The sequence below is a fragment of the Myotis yumanensis genome, unplaced genomic scaffold, assembly GCF_028538775.1.
Source record: "Myotis yumanensis isolate MYYU_CA2020_CCGP unplaced genomic scaffold, mMyoYum1.0.hap1 SCAF_8, whole genome shotgun sequence".
Lineage (NCBI taxonomy): Eukaryota > Metazoa > Chordata > Mammalia > Chiroptera > Vespertilionidae > Myotis > Myotis yumanensis.
In genome coordinates this window covers 77,077,085-77,093,001 of record NW_027223759.1, presented here as the reverse complement: position 1 = coordinate 77,093,001, position 15,917 = coordinate 77,077,085, and the positions used below count along the sequence as shown (strand labels likewise).

At 41.0% G+C, this 15,917-nt stretch overlaps 1 pseudogene; it reads right to left on the bottom strand.

Moving 5' to 3' along the window:
- Nucleotides 1–285: 285 nt before the first annotated feature.
- Nucleotides 286–1,607, bottom strand: LOC139015721 (cell division cycle-associated 7-like protein pseudogene; annotated as a pseudogene).
- Nucleotides 1,608–15,917: the final 14,310 nt, after the last annotated feature.

Below are 15,917 nucleotides of genomic sequence, written 5' to 3'. Positions count from 1 at the left end.
TCAGATGATGCAGAAACAGGCCCTCAGAGTGCCATCGGCCTGAGTTTTAAACACACGCGACACCTCAACAGCCAATCAACTGCTCATGCTACAGCTGTGAGTTTAACGAATTACTTCTATGCCGAAGTCTTCTCAGGTCGCCTAGAAATGGTAATCGCTTTTTTTTTTTTTTTTTGGTGCCCTTTGATTTTTTTTTTTTTTTTTTTTTTTTTTTAGATCTACAAAGAATTTCTTTATAAAAATATAACTGTAAGACATCATGGGCACAAATGGTACATAGGACATGTTTTGCAGGAATACACAAAGGTGAGTTGGCTGGTGGTTCTTCCTCCTCCTAATTATCTTCTACCAGCTGCTTTTGTAAGCTCTCCAGATACTCCTTGACGTTGTTATAACCGTAAAACTTGGCCAGATGAATGAGGATCCCTGTGGCACAGCGGCCATCGCGCCTCCGACAGTAACTGCAGTTGCAGATCCCCAGGCAGGGAGAGCACATCCACCCTGGGTCCAGCAGCGCCGACCTCACATCCTCCCCGTAGCGATTCCGCAGGCACGGCCCACAAAACTGCCCTGGCCACTGTCTTGGTGTCGATGGTCTTCTGCTGACACTAATGGCATGTGTTACCCAGAACTTTATCATTGATTTTATCTCGGACAGTTATGGCGACATTTTCTAAGTCCTCTTCAGTGATGTCCTCCACGGGCCGAAAGGAAGATAGGCGATGCCGCCGCCAATAGCCCTGGCACCTCCCCCCACTAATTGTCTTCCTTCTCCTGAAGCGGTAAAACTCTTCTGCAAACTGGGCGGCGGAGACGGTGAACTTCTCCAGGGCGAACTTCACAGGCGGCCCGGCACTCCGGGTGGGGTTCCTGCGCCTGGGGACCTGCCCCTCCGAGAAGGCCCGCCTCACGGTTTTCTTCTTGGAAGCCGAGCTTGGGGTTCGCACTGGGAAGAAATCAGGCACCGAGTTCAATTCCGCCAATAACTGAGCAAGCATGGCCTTGTTCTCCTTGATGTTCATGGTCCTTTTCAGCAGCGCGTCCGAGCTCTCCTCGTCCCTGGAGTCATCCTCGGGCTCTGAGGCCGAATCTTCCCTTTCCTTCCCTTCTCTGCTGCTTTTCTTTCTCCGGAGAATGGCTTTTGTACTGTCCTGTGAGCAAGAGCTAGAAAATAACGGCTCAGCAGAATTCTTCTCGTCGGCTGTTTTGGCCAGTTTCTTGCGGAACTGCAAGGCTACGCGGAGACCAATGCTGCTCCTAGGCCTGCTTCTTCTGGGCGTAGCCTTTTCTTCTTTGTCATCTCCCTCCTCCTCACTCACTGATGCCTCGCTACCATCGTCGCTCAAATCGGACTCCTCGAGCTTTCCTTCTGGACTACTGTTTAAACCCAGGTCGTTCTGTGTAAACCCCTCAAAGTCCTCTGTATCCAAGTCGGTGTCCTCTATAGAAATTCTCCTCAGCTCTTCTATGAAGTACTGGGAACGGAAGCGCACATCCTGCTGTTTCCCTGACTCCAGTGAGTCAAAACTATTGCAGCTCTCCTCGGATGAGAGGGTTTCCATGGGAACGTCATCTCTGAAACCAACAAAGTTTTCATCATCACTAGGGGCCTTGAAGATGTCAGCCACCTCTTTAGGGATGTGAGAGCGAGTCGCCCGCTCTATGCTTCCACCCAGGCTCCAGCTTCCTCCTCGCACGCTGCCCGGGAGCCTGCCCCCCGCCCTAGCCAGCACATGGCAAACGCCAGAGGCCGTTCCCCAAGAAAGGTCATCTGGCCTCCATCACGGGTCTGGTCCAAAACAAAGGTAATATGGCCTCCATCACGGGTCTGGTCCCCACCGAAGGTCATCTGGCCTCCATCGACAGTCTGTTCATCACTGAGGGTCTTCATCTGGCTACCTTCTTTGGAGATTGTCACGTTGTTTGCAGTGATGGTTGTCTTTTGGCAATCAGTGAACAATGTCTTTGGGTTGTCAGTACCACCTATCATCCAGGAGGTTGCTGTGGGTTTTCTCTGATCAAAGGAGGTCACCTTTTGGTCCATGGAGACAGTCTCCTTTAGTTCTCAAGGGGGCTTATCTAAGGCATTAACAGGGAGAGTTCTGGAGTTCTGGTCAAGGACTGTCCCAGGGATACTAGAACCACCAGAAACCGTCACTGTGGGCGTCAAAGAAGCCATCACCTGGGTCTGAATGGACTCATGTTGGCTACTCTGATCTTCTTTACCTGTCAAATTAAGAAATAGGAACTACAACGTAAAGTAGAATCTAAATTCATCTAATGCATTGTGTCTTTCTCTTCTCTGATCCACTTTGTCACCAAATACAAGAGTTACATATTAAGACTTTTTTGTGAAAAGCATATATCGAAGAATACAAATGAGCTGAAGTCACCAACTCTTCTCTCAAGAAACATTTAGACTAACGAGGAGAAAACCCACTCTTTCAGTACAATTAAAAAAGTGTACTGAATTACTTAATGCTTTAAGAAAGGCATGCATTACTTTCTAATTTTTTTAATCGTTTTGAAATTCTCCAAGTCCTATGTTGAGGTTCACCAAATTAAACAGAATTCCAAAACAATATGGCAATACTAATATTTTAATCCTGGTGTGTATCAGCTTTAACGCCTAGAATCATTGCAAATATTTAGCTTTTGTACAGTGAATTTAATCAAACCACTGTTGTTGGTTTTTCTCCACCACAACTATTAATTTGGCAGATTGTTTTTGTCAGTTAAATATACAATAATTTCGAAAGTGGGGGATGACAAATTTGTTGAGATTTAAGATAAAATTGGGTACCATTAACTGCAAATGTTCTGTGTGCCTTGGAAGAGTCTATAAAAATTTACCACAGAGAGAATGAACATGGTTCTGGTTTCAGGCAAGGGAAGGGATACTGAGGAGATGACAGCCTTTGAAAAGCAGCCTCTGCCACTTTCTCTCATGCTGTGAATTATTTAGAAAACACAGAAAATGACCACGTGGTGACTTGCTGGTCATGAAGGGACTGTGTGCTGAGATTTGCAGCTTGGCACCGTCTACGTGACTGGGTAGGTGATGCCACAGCACTTGGCAACATCAGGCAGTGTTACAATGTCAAAGGTCACAGGCACACCGGCTTGAGACAGAATTGTAAACCAGGTGAAGAACGTTTTCCCGTGGGGTCACTTCCTTGCCTGTGCCCTCGGATGTCTTTCAATATGTTCCAGACCTCCCAGGGGCCGGTGCCTTAATCTGCTCTCGGACAGTCAGGATTCCCATGGCCGTACCAATGGTCTTCCTCCTCCGGGGCCTCCACCCTTTCTCCAATCAAAAGGTCTGTCCAGTGTCCTGCTCCCTCCTGTCTGCTCGCCTCATGCTGCATGACCTAATAAGCTAAGTCAATGTTTTTATTATAAGGCTTCATAGTTTCCAAAGTTTAAACAAGTTAGAAAAGTAGAAATATCAGGTATATGTTAGGTCCAGGTTGGAGATACTGTTTTGGAGAGGGAAAGAAGGGAGTCTTTCTTCAGGCTTCTCACATAACACCCAGTAAGTAGGTCGTCTTTTTTTCTTTTTTTTAGAACTTTTATAAGAGTTTTTTGAGCCAAACTGACAACGTATGCCAGGGGCAAGATTTCAAGTGTTCCCCAGGTAGGTCTTGCTTTGCATCTCCACAAAAGCATTTTTTAGCTGAATTTATTAGGGTGACATTGGTTAATAAAATTATATAGCTTTCAGGTATACAATTTTATAGAACATCGTCTGTATATAGCACTGTGCTCACCACTCCAAGCAAGTCTCCTCCCATCACCATTTAGCCCCCTATACCCTTTTCTACCTCCCCCATCCTCCTGCTCTAGTAATCACCTCACTCTTCTCTCTCTATGAGGAATTTGTTTGTTGTTGTTGTTTTTTGCTTAATCCATTCATCTTTTTCACCCAGTCCTCCAACCCTCCCAACCCTCTGACAGCTATCAGTCTGTTCTCTATCTATGAGTCTGTTTATATTTTGTTTGTTAGATTCCACGTATGAATGAAGTCATATAGTGTTTGTCTTTCTCTGACTGGCTTATTTCACATAGCATAATGTTCTCCAGGTCCATCCATTCTGTTGCAAAGGATATGATTTCCTTTCTTTTTTATGGCTAAGTAGTATTCCATTGTGTAAATGTACCACAGCTTTTTTATTCACTCATCTACTGATGGACACTTGGGTTGCTTCCAAATCTAAATGAAACTATTAATATGGATCTCCAAGAAGATAATTAAAACTTAAGCATGGCATCTTATGACTCTTTAATAAATGAAATCTGAACACATCTTCCTGAAGAAGTGCAAAAGCTACCCAAAGCAAGTCAGTCCATTGAGCATTTGCAAGGTGATTCTAAGGATCAAAGTGAGGTTTTTGGCTAAAAAGATATTTGAAGTTTCCCCATGGATGTAGGACTTTGCAAGCTAAAGGCATACTGCCTAGTACAAAATCTGTATTTCATTTTAGCTTAGATCGGATGTTCCTTTCTGTTTCTGATTTCAAGTCAGATCTCTGGGGAGATTGTAAAATGGCATTTTATTTTCAAAAATTTGAAATGCATGTGCATTCACAGAGCTGGGGTTGTGAATGGGAATGCGCAAGCACCATTGTAGAATTTCAGAGCAGGAAGGCACTCCAGCGACCATCCTACCCTGGTGTGTATAAAAGAGGGCCAAAGACATGGGTTTAATTTGGGCCTCTGCCAAGAACTAACACTGTAATTTTTAAAAGTCCTACTATTTCTCTAACCTCACATTTATTTTCTACAAAATGGAGTTCCATTAGATAATTTCTAGAGATATTCCCACTTTCACAGTCTATAAGTCTTTAACTTATTATCTCCCTACAAAGGCCAGTAAATGGAGACCTAGAGAAGTTAAATGACTTGTAAGTAACTAGTGAAGAGCTACAACTACCAGCCCATCTCTCCAGTCTCCAGTTCCATTAGGTTTGAAGAAGCAGAGAGAATGCCTCTTCGTTTTTATTGTTTGTTTATTTATTCTGTCTATAAAGATTTTTTTTTTTGCATTGAGCAGCAAGGTTTTGTGTGTGTTTTTTTCTTTCTGTCTTTCTTTTCTTCTAGAGATTTTGTAAGAAGAAATGAGCTTCCTTGTCTAATTCAGTATATTTGCTGGGCACCTATCGGGAGTAAATTACTAAGTGTTTGAATTATAGAAGTATTTAATCATTTAAATAAAAAGGAGCCATTTGATTTTGGTCTTTGGTAAATTCCCTTGCTTAAAAGAAAAATAAATAAATGTATTACTATTTTTCAGTGGTTAAAAACAAGAAGAGTTTTGATAAATTGAAACCCATCTGAGAATTCCGCAAAATCTCAAGCTCATGGATAGACTTCTTTAAATATCTCAGTCAGAAACTTTATCCTTATACTCAGCCAGAATGCATGGTGCCAGAAAGCTCAGGAAAATTATGGTTTTCACAAGTTTCCCAGTTTAGCTGCAGACAACATGAAATGTTGTCCAAGCTCTTATTTAAGGACTCTAAAGAAAGATTAGATCTGGCTAGCTATTAATACTGAGAGATTGATTTTACTTTCTGTTCATCTAATCTAATAATAAACAAACATGGTAAATGACCATACCTTCGCTATACCTCCCATGGGTAATCAGCATGATATGGAAATTAACCGCCAACAAATATGGCGGCTAATTTGCATACTGCAGGCAGGGCAGGCCAGCATGAGCCGCCATCCTGGCCTCTGTGTGCTGCCTAAGTCCCGCCCCCAGCCGGGACCCCCCCCTCCCCCTTGTACGACACGTGTCAGATGGGCTTGGCAGCAAGATCAGCCCGAGAAAGCCCTATTCTTGCAGGAATCCTCCTGCAATGGGCTTCTAGTACATATATAATTATTTACTTGGGTAATAAAACTATGAATAAAATAGTAGACTTTATTCTTTATTTGACATATACTTTAAAAATCATAACAGATGATAATGTGAGTCAGTTGTTGCTTATTGACCTGTTAAAGTGAAATAGTACTTGTGAGTCTTTTGCATCTGAATTGCTACATTCTTAAAAGTCATTAGGTGAATAATTAACACAAATATACAGACTTAATTGTATTTCTTATGGAACTACCCTGTATTAACTAGCTTACCACCACTTTCAGGCATATGTGTATCAGATCAATATCTATTTGAAACAAAGACCAGAAAACCCACCTTTCCAAATAACATATAATGGGAAAGAAAATAAAATATTTAATGGAATCCAAGACTGGGTTTATGAAGATAAGCTGTATTCTTCTTTCTACTGCTGCTGTGTTAGGCTTTTAATTGAAAATCTGAAAGGAGATCAAATCACAAATTCTCCTCTTGCGCAAGGAGTGAAAGTGATTTTAGAAAGTAGCACAATGTCCTTTCCTCCCCATTGTTTTTACTTGCCAGGGGACACTGCCATGGATGGACCCAGTGGGTCCCTATGTGACAGAGATCGATATGCTACTAAATAGATTTAGTAGCATTTAGATGAGTGCTATGCTGCTGAGATGAATGGTGGCATTTCTGAAAGCTGTTATCTGTGCTATGAACAGGACGTGCATGTTCTGAAAGAACAAAATCTTATCAGACTGGTAGAGTTTATTTTTATTGAGCATCATAAAGTTGTAGTAACAGTTTATATTCCAAGAAGTTTATGGTTCTTAAATGCTGTGTTATTTCATTTTCTCAGGTTTGTTTTTTCTTAAGAAATATTTTTCCAAAATTAAACAACTGTTTATATTATTTTGCAAGAAAAAATCCTTAATTTGTTATACTTCTGTGAATTTTGTCCTCTTTCTAGGTTCAAAAAGATCCAGGCAATAACTGGACTTTAAAAGGTTTTCTGGTCCTTACTTTTTATTAAATAAATATATGACTTAACTGGTTTTTTTAAAAATAATATTCCCAGGAGTGAAAGTCAACATTCAATGTTTATGTTACTCTGTCGCATAATTACAGTTTCCTTGATTTGGCTATTTTAGGTGACTATAAGAACCAGAAGTTGCCCCAAAGGGAAAAATCAATTCTTGTTAATGTGTTTATTATTTATTTTAAAATTACATTTCTGCTTAATGTCAAATCCTAAAAAGACTGTTTGATAAAGGGTATAAGGCTAAACTATTCCTCTAAACCCAGATTATTTATCTTTTAAAAACAAAAGTAGGACATATATCACATCTACATTAAATAAATTATTTTGGGCAATAATGAATATATACAATGTATTTTAAAATAATTATAATGATTTTAAGTGTAAGCTCCAATTATAATTAATATACTACTACTTATTTTTCAGAGGAAATGCTTACTACAAAATATGCTCTCTGGTGGTCTACAAATGGAAAATGTTTGGCATATGCAGATTTTAATGATACAGAAATCCCAGTGATTGCCTATTCCTATTATGGTGATGAGCAATATCCTAGGACAGGGGTGGGAACCCCCTGGCACGCATGCCAAACATGGCACGCCAGTAACTTTTGCTAGCACATGAAACCCTCTCTTATAATCTTCCATTTACAATTTTTGTGAACATTTGAATGACTTAAATGTTAAATTACAAGGAACTGGCTAGACACGTGATATTATGTTTGGTTACATTAAGGCTTTTGAAAAGAAACTGGAAGTCCTTAAGAGGGATGTGGATGGTGAGAGATTTAGATATTTCCCAAACCTCAAGAGGCACATCAAAGACCTCCCAAAAGATGACAGAACAGACTGTCAAAGCTTTTTTTAAACATCATCGAGTCAACTATTGAGCAGTTATTCTCAAGATTTGCAAAATTCAGAGAACTGGAAGAGACAGCAAAATTCATGAGGTTTCCAGACAGCATGAAACTGGAGGAACTAAACTTACAAATGCTTTCATGGATAGACATGGCTGACTTTGAAATGCTGTTGATTGAATTTCAGAGTAGCTCAATTTGGAAGCAGAAATTTATTGACCTTAGAGTTGACTTTGAAAACATTGAGAAAAAAAACCAAAACGATTAGAGGCAGGAGTACCAGAGAGAAGTGTCAGAAATGAACTATTGAGGACTTGGAATGCCATTCCAGAAAATTTTTTCTGTTTAAAACACTTTGCAACAGTGTTACTCTCCATGTTCTCATCCACATACGCTTTTGAATCATTGTTCTCAATGATGAATTTTGTTACCTCTTGTCATAGAAGTAGCCTGAAGGATGAAAGTAGTAGCTCGTGCATATCTCTGAAGGTCACGAAATATAAACCTGATATAAAATCTCTGTCATCAATGATGCAGCAGCAAAAGTCCCATTGATAATATCAAATGGAGTCATAAAGTTTTCTGTGGGACTATCAGTGTACATGTATACATTAAAAAATAAATGTATTTTTAATCATCATATACTGTGTTTTTGTCGCTCGAATGAATTTTATTATTTCTTCAAGGTTCTTCACATACGTACACTTTAAGAGATATAAAGTAGGTTTAACATGTTCTCAAAAAATTAGGGTTGGCAGGCAGAAGAATTTGGAGTCAGAGATTTTGCTGGTTTTGGCATGCACTCACAAAAAGTTTGCCCACCCCTGTCCTAGGACAGTAAATATTCCATACCCAAAGTTATGTCGAATACTTTTACCAGATGCTTCCATTTCCCTGGTGTCAAAATGAGCAACCAATACAATGAAGAGAGGTGGGATCAACAAGTTTGGAGAGCTTCTTATCCTTGAGCAGTGTGAAGCAAACATTGCACTGGGATCTATTATTTATGTGGACATCTGTTGCTTTGGACTTCTAGTTGTGCTGGATGAAGTCGTCTTTGCTAAATACTATTGGAGAAGCTTTGAAAAACATATGGTCAAGATCATGGAGGAAAATCAAGCTTAATTTAAATTTAATTTTTTCATATTTCATGCTCTGAATTCAGGGTAAAGTTCTATTTTTCAGTTTCTTCTTGAATTCTCATGTAAATGCAGGCTTGAATAGGGAATACAAATGTTGAACTTGATGTTCCTGTCAGGTAGAAGCAGGCATGAGTTATGTTCTTTTCTGGACATAAAAGGTAGCTTATATTTGTGAGCCTTGAGTGAAATACACTGGATGTGAGCCCAAACACTTTTGCATAAACGTTCTAGAAGTCTTGGTGTACGTACTTTTCATTCATTCCCAAGTCTGGAGAGACCTGTATGTGCAGTTGGAGAATGGCCAGGTCTCAGTGGAGAACATCATGTCCTAATTTAATTTAGACAATAAATCTGAAAGGAGATCAAATCACAAATTCTCCTCTTGCACAAGGAGTGAAAGTGATTTTAGAAAGTAGCACAATGTCCTTTCCTCCCCATTGTTTTTACTTGCCAGGAGACACTGCCATGGATGGACCCAGTGGGTCCCTTTGTGACAGAGATGAGATAGATATACCTACACACTAGCAGATTCTGAAGTGGCCATAGAGACAGAAATAGAAACGTTACACAGCTTAAAATTCATTTTAAAGTCGTAGGAGGAACATTAAAGAATAGAGGTGAGTGTTTAGGTAGGAGACCTCTCAAGGGTTGACTATAAAGTCTGGAAGCTGGAGATGTTTGGAAGGGAGAGATGTAATACTTGGGATCCGTGATGTAAAAGGACTTGGATCTTAAGAGTGTGAAAGGGAGCAGAAAGCGATGAAGAACTGAGGAGTAACTGGCACTGACAGAGAAGTTAGGACCCAAATCCCCATGTTTCTTTGAAGACTAAAGTTACTAAATCATCTGACTTTGGCCTGAGAGGTGAGACTAGTTGGAAGAAGGAAGAATTTCCAGCTGTGTCTTCAGTAGAACAGGGGGTCAGAGGAAAACGTGCACAGTCCTTAGATAAATCCAAATAGCACGGAGTCATTTAAGACTACTGACCTAAACAGTTGATTTAAGTTATCTAACAATTACAAGATTCTCTTTAACTTTGGCAAAATAAAAGAGAAACTCTAAGAAGCTGTTTGGGTGTGAACTATACTGTCATAAATATTTAGGGTGTATAACAGCATAGAAAACACAAAACAAGAAAATTGTAAATTCCATATTTGGAGATGAAACTTTCCTAAGTTTGGAGGGATGGTAGCAGTAGTAAGGTAACCAGCTAAGAGACTGTTTGGTGATTGTTTGGACCAAATTATAGGGTAAAAGCAAAAAGTATCTTTCACTATGTATTTTCACAATTGCCTCCCAACCACAATGTCCCTAGCAGAAGGAGAAATGATAGTAATGATAATAATTATCATCATCATCATAAATGGGAAATAATATGCCTTAAAAATCAGAAAAGAGAATATCCATTACAGAACTGTATACAAAATATTTTATCTATGAATCAAAGCTTCTTAATTAATCACTTAAAATATGTGTTTTCACACTAATTGACACAGTATTTGTAATTGCCCTGCATGTAAAATTGAAATAAAATTCCTGGTCATGTTATAATTATATTTTTTCAACAGGGATATACTTAATATTTTTATCTTATAAAAACATGCCTAAATTCTTAAAATGTCTTTCAAATGTTGGTGATAATTAGAATTTTATGAGCTGATCTATCTTTATTTTCTTGTCAGGCTGGAGCTAAGAATCCTGTTGTTTGGATATTTATTGTTGATACCACTTACCCTGAGCATGTAGGTCCCATAGAAGTGCCAGTTCTAGCAATGATAGCCTCAAGGTACATTCATCTCAGATGCTTTCCACCTTTGAAATGGTATTTTAATACAAATTTCTTAATCAGTGCTCAGATTTCTTTTCTAGTGAGTTAATGATGAGTACATATACTATAAGCAAAAATTGAGTTTACCTATGCATAATAGCTAATTTAATGCTTTATCTCCTACACCAAGGGTGGGCAACCTTTCTGTGAGTGCGTGCCAAAGCCAGCAAAATCTCTGACTCAAAATTCTTCTGCGAGTCAACCATAATTTTTTGAAAACGTGTTACGCCTACTTGATATCTCTTAAGGTGTACGTATGTGAAGAACCTTGAAGAAATAATAAAATTCATTTGAGTGACAAAAACACAGTATATGATGATGAAAATTACATTTATTTTTTAATGTATACATGTACACCGATATTCCAACAGAAAACTTTATGACTCCGTTTGATATTATCAGTGGAACTTTTGCTGCTGCATCACTGATGACAGAGATTTTATATCAGGTTTATATTTCATGACCTTCAGAGATATGCACGAGCTACTACTTTCATCCTTCAGGCTACTTCTATTATGAGACGTAACAAAATTCATCACTGAGAATGAAGATTCACAAGCGTATGTGGATGAGAACATGGAGAGTAACACTGTTGCAAAGTGTTTTAAACAGAAAAAATTTTCTGGAATGGCATTCCAAGTCCTCAATAGTTCATTTCTGACACTTCTCTCTGGTACTCCTGCCTCTAATCACTTTTTTCTCAATGTTTTCAAAGTCAACTCTAAGGTCAATAAATTTCTGCTTCCAAATTGAGCTACTCTGAAATTCAATCAACAGCATTTCAAAGTCAGCCATGTCTATCCATGAAAGCATTTGTAAGTTTAGTTCCTCCAGTTTCATGCTGTCTGGAAACCTCATGAATTTTGCTGTCTCTTCCAGTTCTCTGAATTTCACAAATCTTGAGAATAACTGCTCAATAGTTGACTCGATGATGTTTAAAAACAGCTTTTGAAGGCGTTGACAATCTGTTCTGTCATCTTTTGGGAGGTCTTTGATGTGCCTCTTGAGGTTTGGGAAATATCTAAATCTCTCATCATCCACATCCCTCCTAAGGACTTCCAGGTTCTTTTCAAAAGCCTTAATGTAACCAAATGTAATATCACGTGTCTTGCCAGTTCCTTGTAATTTAACATTTAAGCCATTCAAATGTTCACAAAAATTGTAAATGGAAGATTATAAGAGAGGGTTTCGAGGTGCCAGCAAAAGTTACTGGCGGGCCATCTTTGGCACGCATGCCAGGGATTGCCCACCCCTGTCCTATGGAAAGTTTCATTGGGCATCACTAGGTCTCATGTAACAGAGTGGAGACGCACCCTTAAGACAGGCCTGGAAGTAGATTAAAACATGAAACTGGAATCATTGTTCTATTATCTTTGAATGAATGGTAACTCTCTTGCCCTGCCTTCATTGCAATTGTTTTTCTATTCCTGGGCCCTGCCCTGTGCTACCATTTTACATCCATGCTTTGATACTCCCAATTGTCTTCAAGCTACATTTGCTTTACCCAGCTCATACTTATCAGTAGTAACAGAAGGATCCAAAGTAACTGATTAATTGGTGCTAATGCCCCATCCCCACATTTTTTTTTCATTATAGTTTTAAATTTTTTAGTTTGGAAAATTCAAACATATATATAAAGTAAGCAGAATCTCAATAAACCTTGTGTATTCATCGGCCAACTTCAATAATTCTGCCATGCTTATATTATTTATTCATTCACCCACACCCCTCTTTTAATTTTACTATTTTTTTTCTTTAGTTAAAATTTACGTAAATTGAAATGACAAATCTTAGGTACAGCATTTTGACAATCAAACATACCTCGGTAACACACACCCCATACACAATATAGAATATTTCTGTCTCCTGAGAAAGACACAACCACAGTTCTGAGTTTGTTAACCTTAGTTTTACCTGTTTTTTAACATCTACAAATTGGTTCATGCAGTATGTAGCTTTTTGTGTCCAACTTCTTTTACTCAGCATCCTATCTAATAATAGAGAAACATGGTAATTAACCGCAACTTCGCTACCCTTCCCATTGGCTAATCAGTGAGATATGCAAATTAACTGCCAGCCCAGATGGTGGCCGGCAGCCAGGCAACTGAAGTGAGCCGGAGGCTTGCTTGCTCCAGTGATGGAGGAAGCCAAGGTTCCCCGCCTGACGCTGCCCAGCTCTAAGCTTGCTCTCTAAGAAACATTGTTGCAAATATAGAAGCTAAACAAAACCCAGAAACCTGCTTTGTCAGCTGGGATCTCAGATCTGGAGTCGCAACAAAGTTTCAAATACAGAAGGTAAACAAAGCCCAGAAACCTGCTTTCAGCAGCCGAGGTCTCAGAGCTGGAGTGGAGTCTCAGAGCTAAAGCCAGATCTCAGCTCCAGTGACAGCCATAGAAGTTAAATAAATCCCAGAATAAAAAAGAAAAGAAGAAAAGGACAGGTTGGGAGCTTCAGTCACCTGCCAGCCTGAAAACGGCCCTGAGCACCTCACCCAGACTGGCCAGGCACCCCAGTGGGGACCCCCACCATGAAGGGGGTGTGACCAGCTGCAAACAGCAATCATCCCCTCATCAAGGCTGGCCAGGCACCCAAGCGGGACCCCCACCCTGAAGGGGGTCTGACCAGCTGCAAATAGCCATTATCCCCTTATCCAGGCTGGCCAGGCACCCAAGCGGGACCCCCCACCCTGATCCAGGACACCCTTCAGGGCAAACCAGCTGGCCCCCACCCGTGCACCAGGCCTCTATCTTATATAGTAAAAGGGTAATATACCTCCCAGCACCGGGATCAGCGGAGACACGAGGCCTCCCAGCACCGGGATCAGCAGAGCCGCAAGGCCTCCCAGCCTGGGATCAGTGGAGCTACAAGGCCTCCTGAACCCGGGATCAGCGGAGCCACGAGGCCTCCCGGCACCCGGATCAGTGGAGCCGCGAGGCCTCCTAGCACCAGGATCAGCAGAGCAGCGAGGCCTCACTGCCCCTGTGTCAAGCAGAGCCGCGAGGCCTCCCAGCACTGGAATCAGTGGAGCTGTGAGGCCTCCTGCCCCTGGAGCAGCACGACAGGGGGCAGCGCCCCAACCCCCTGATCACCCTGCGGCTTTGTGTGTGACTGGGGGTGGGGCCACAACCTCCCTATCCGCCCTGCTCTGTTCGTGACAGGGGAAGGTGCCCCAACCCCCTGATCGGCCCTGCTCTGTGTGTGAGAGGGTGCGGCGCCTCAACCACCCCATGGGCCCTGCTCTGTGTGTGACGGGGTGGGGCCGCAACCTCTCCATCGGCCCTGCCCTGAGTGTGACAGGGGGGAGTGCCCCAACCCCCTGATCAACCCAGCTCTGTGCATGACAGGGGGTGGCGCCGCAACCTCCCCATCGACCTTGCCTTGAGTGTGACAGGGGGCAGTGCCCCAACCCCCCAGTCGGACCTACCCTGAGCATGACTGAGGGTGGCATCGCAACCCCCTGATCGGCCCTGCTATGTGTGTGACAGGGTACGGAGCCCCAACCCCCCTGATGGGCCCTGCTCTGTGCATGACAGGGGGCGGTGCCCCAACTCCCCAATAGGCCCTGCTCTGAGCCCGACCAGGGGCTGTGGGGCAGGCACCTAGGGATTGGGCCTGCCCTCTGCCACCCCGGAGCGGGCCTAAGCCAGCAGGTCATTATCTCCGGAGGGGTCCCAGACTGTGAGAGGGCACAAGTGGGGCTGAGGGATACCCGCCCCCCGCCAGTGCACAAATTTTTGTGCACTGGGCCTCTAGTAATACTATGAAATTCATCCATGCTGCTACCAGTATGTTATTGGTTCCTTTTTGTTCTTATTGTTTAGTAGTCTCCCTTTGGACCAATTCCATGCCATAATGTGTCTATTCTTTCTTTTGTTGATGGATAGTTTGGTTGTTTCCACTTTTTAGTTACTGTATATAAAGCTGTTCTGGATATTTTTTATGAGGCTTTTTGTGGATACATGTTTTCATTTCTCTTGGATAAAAGTGGAATTATGAGTCAAAGTGTAGTTGTACCTTTAGCTTTAAAGTTTATCCTTTTCCCAAAGTGGTTGTAAATAGATATTTGGGGAGGGGGTTAAATTGATAATTAAATTAAATGGCCAAGAAAATAAAAACACCTTAACAAGTATATGATGAGGAGTATTATTTTCTCCTTGTTCCCATCTAACCCACTGCTTCAAACTACAGGAAAACACTTTCCTTAGTCTCCTGTACATTCTACTAATTTTTAAATACAATTATGAGTAAGTTAACATTGTTGTCCCTTTCATCTCCTCCTACTAAAGGTAGCCTAATACTATCCATAATGCATCTCCCTATTTTCCCTTAACAACATATCTTGGTGTCTTTCCATATTGGTGAACAAAGAGGTTGTTCTTCATTCTTTTACTAAACACTGCTCTATTGATGGTCCCTTGGATTGGTTCCAAGCTGTTACTATTATCCACAATACTGCAATGAAGAACATTGTACCGACACCATTATATATACATATATGATTAATTTTCAGAATGGCGCTTTAGCATCAGTAGACCAAGGGTTACAGGTATTTATAACTTTGATACTATTTTCAAATTTCGTCTCCAATCATTTGTGACATGTTGCACTCCCATCAATCTTGTCCATATTCTTGCCAACAGAGTGCACTGCATACCTGGATCTTCACCATCCTCAAACATTTCGACCTAAGTATCCTGAACAGCTAAGGGAAACAAACATAAAAAAACCTCACACACCATGATTTTGTGCGGTGAGGAACTGAGCAGAACCAGCTACATAATTTGGAGGCCAGGTACAAAATCACATAATGGAACCCTTGTTCAAATCATTAAAATTTCAAGATACTAAGAGTACAGCATTAAGCCAAGCATGGAGCCCTTGTAAGCATGTGTCCACATGCAATGGTACTGGTCATAAGCCCATGGATGCTGTCCCTGCTCCAAAGCATCATAATAAAAAAATATTTCAATAAGTACCTTATTTTATCTAAAATTGTGTAAATTTTTGCACTCTATTCCATATACTTATTGTGTTTTATATTACTTATATCAAATTAAATTGACCTTTCATATCCTGAGGTCAAACATATACTGGCTCAGAACACCAGGCACCCCCCTTGTAGCCTGATAGGTGAAATCTCTCAGAACTTCCCTACTTCCAGACAAGCTTTGTAACAGTAGGCATCTATTTATATAAAAACGAT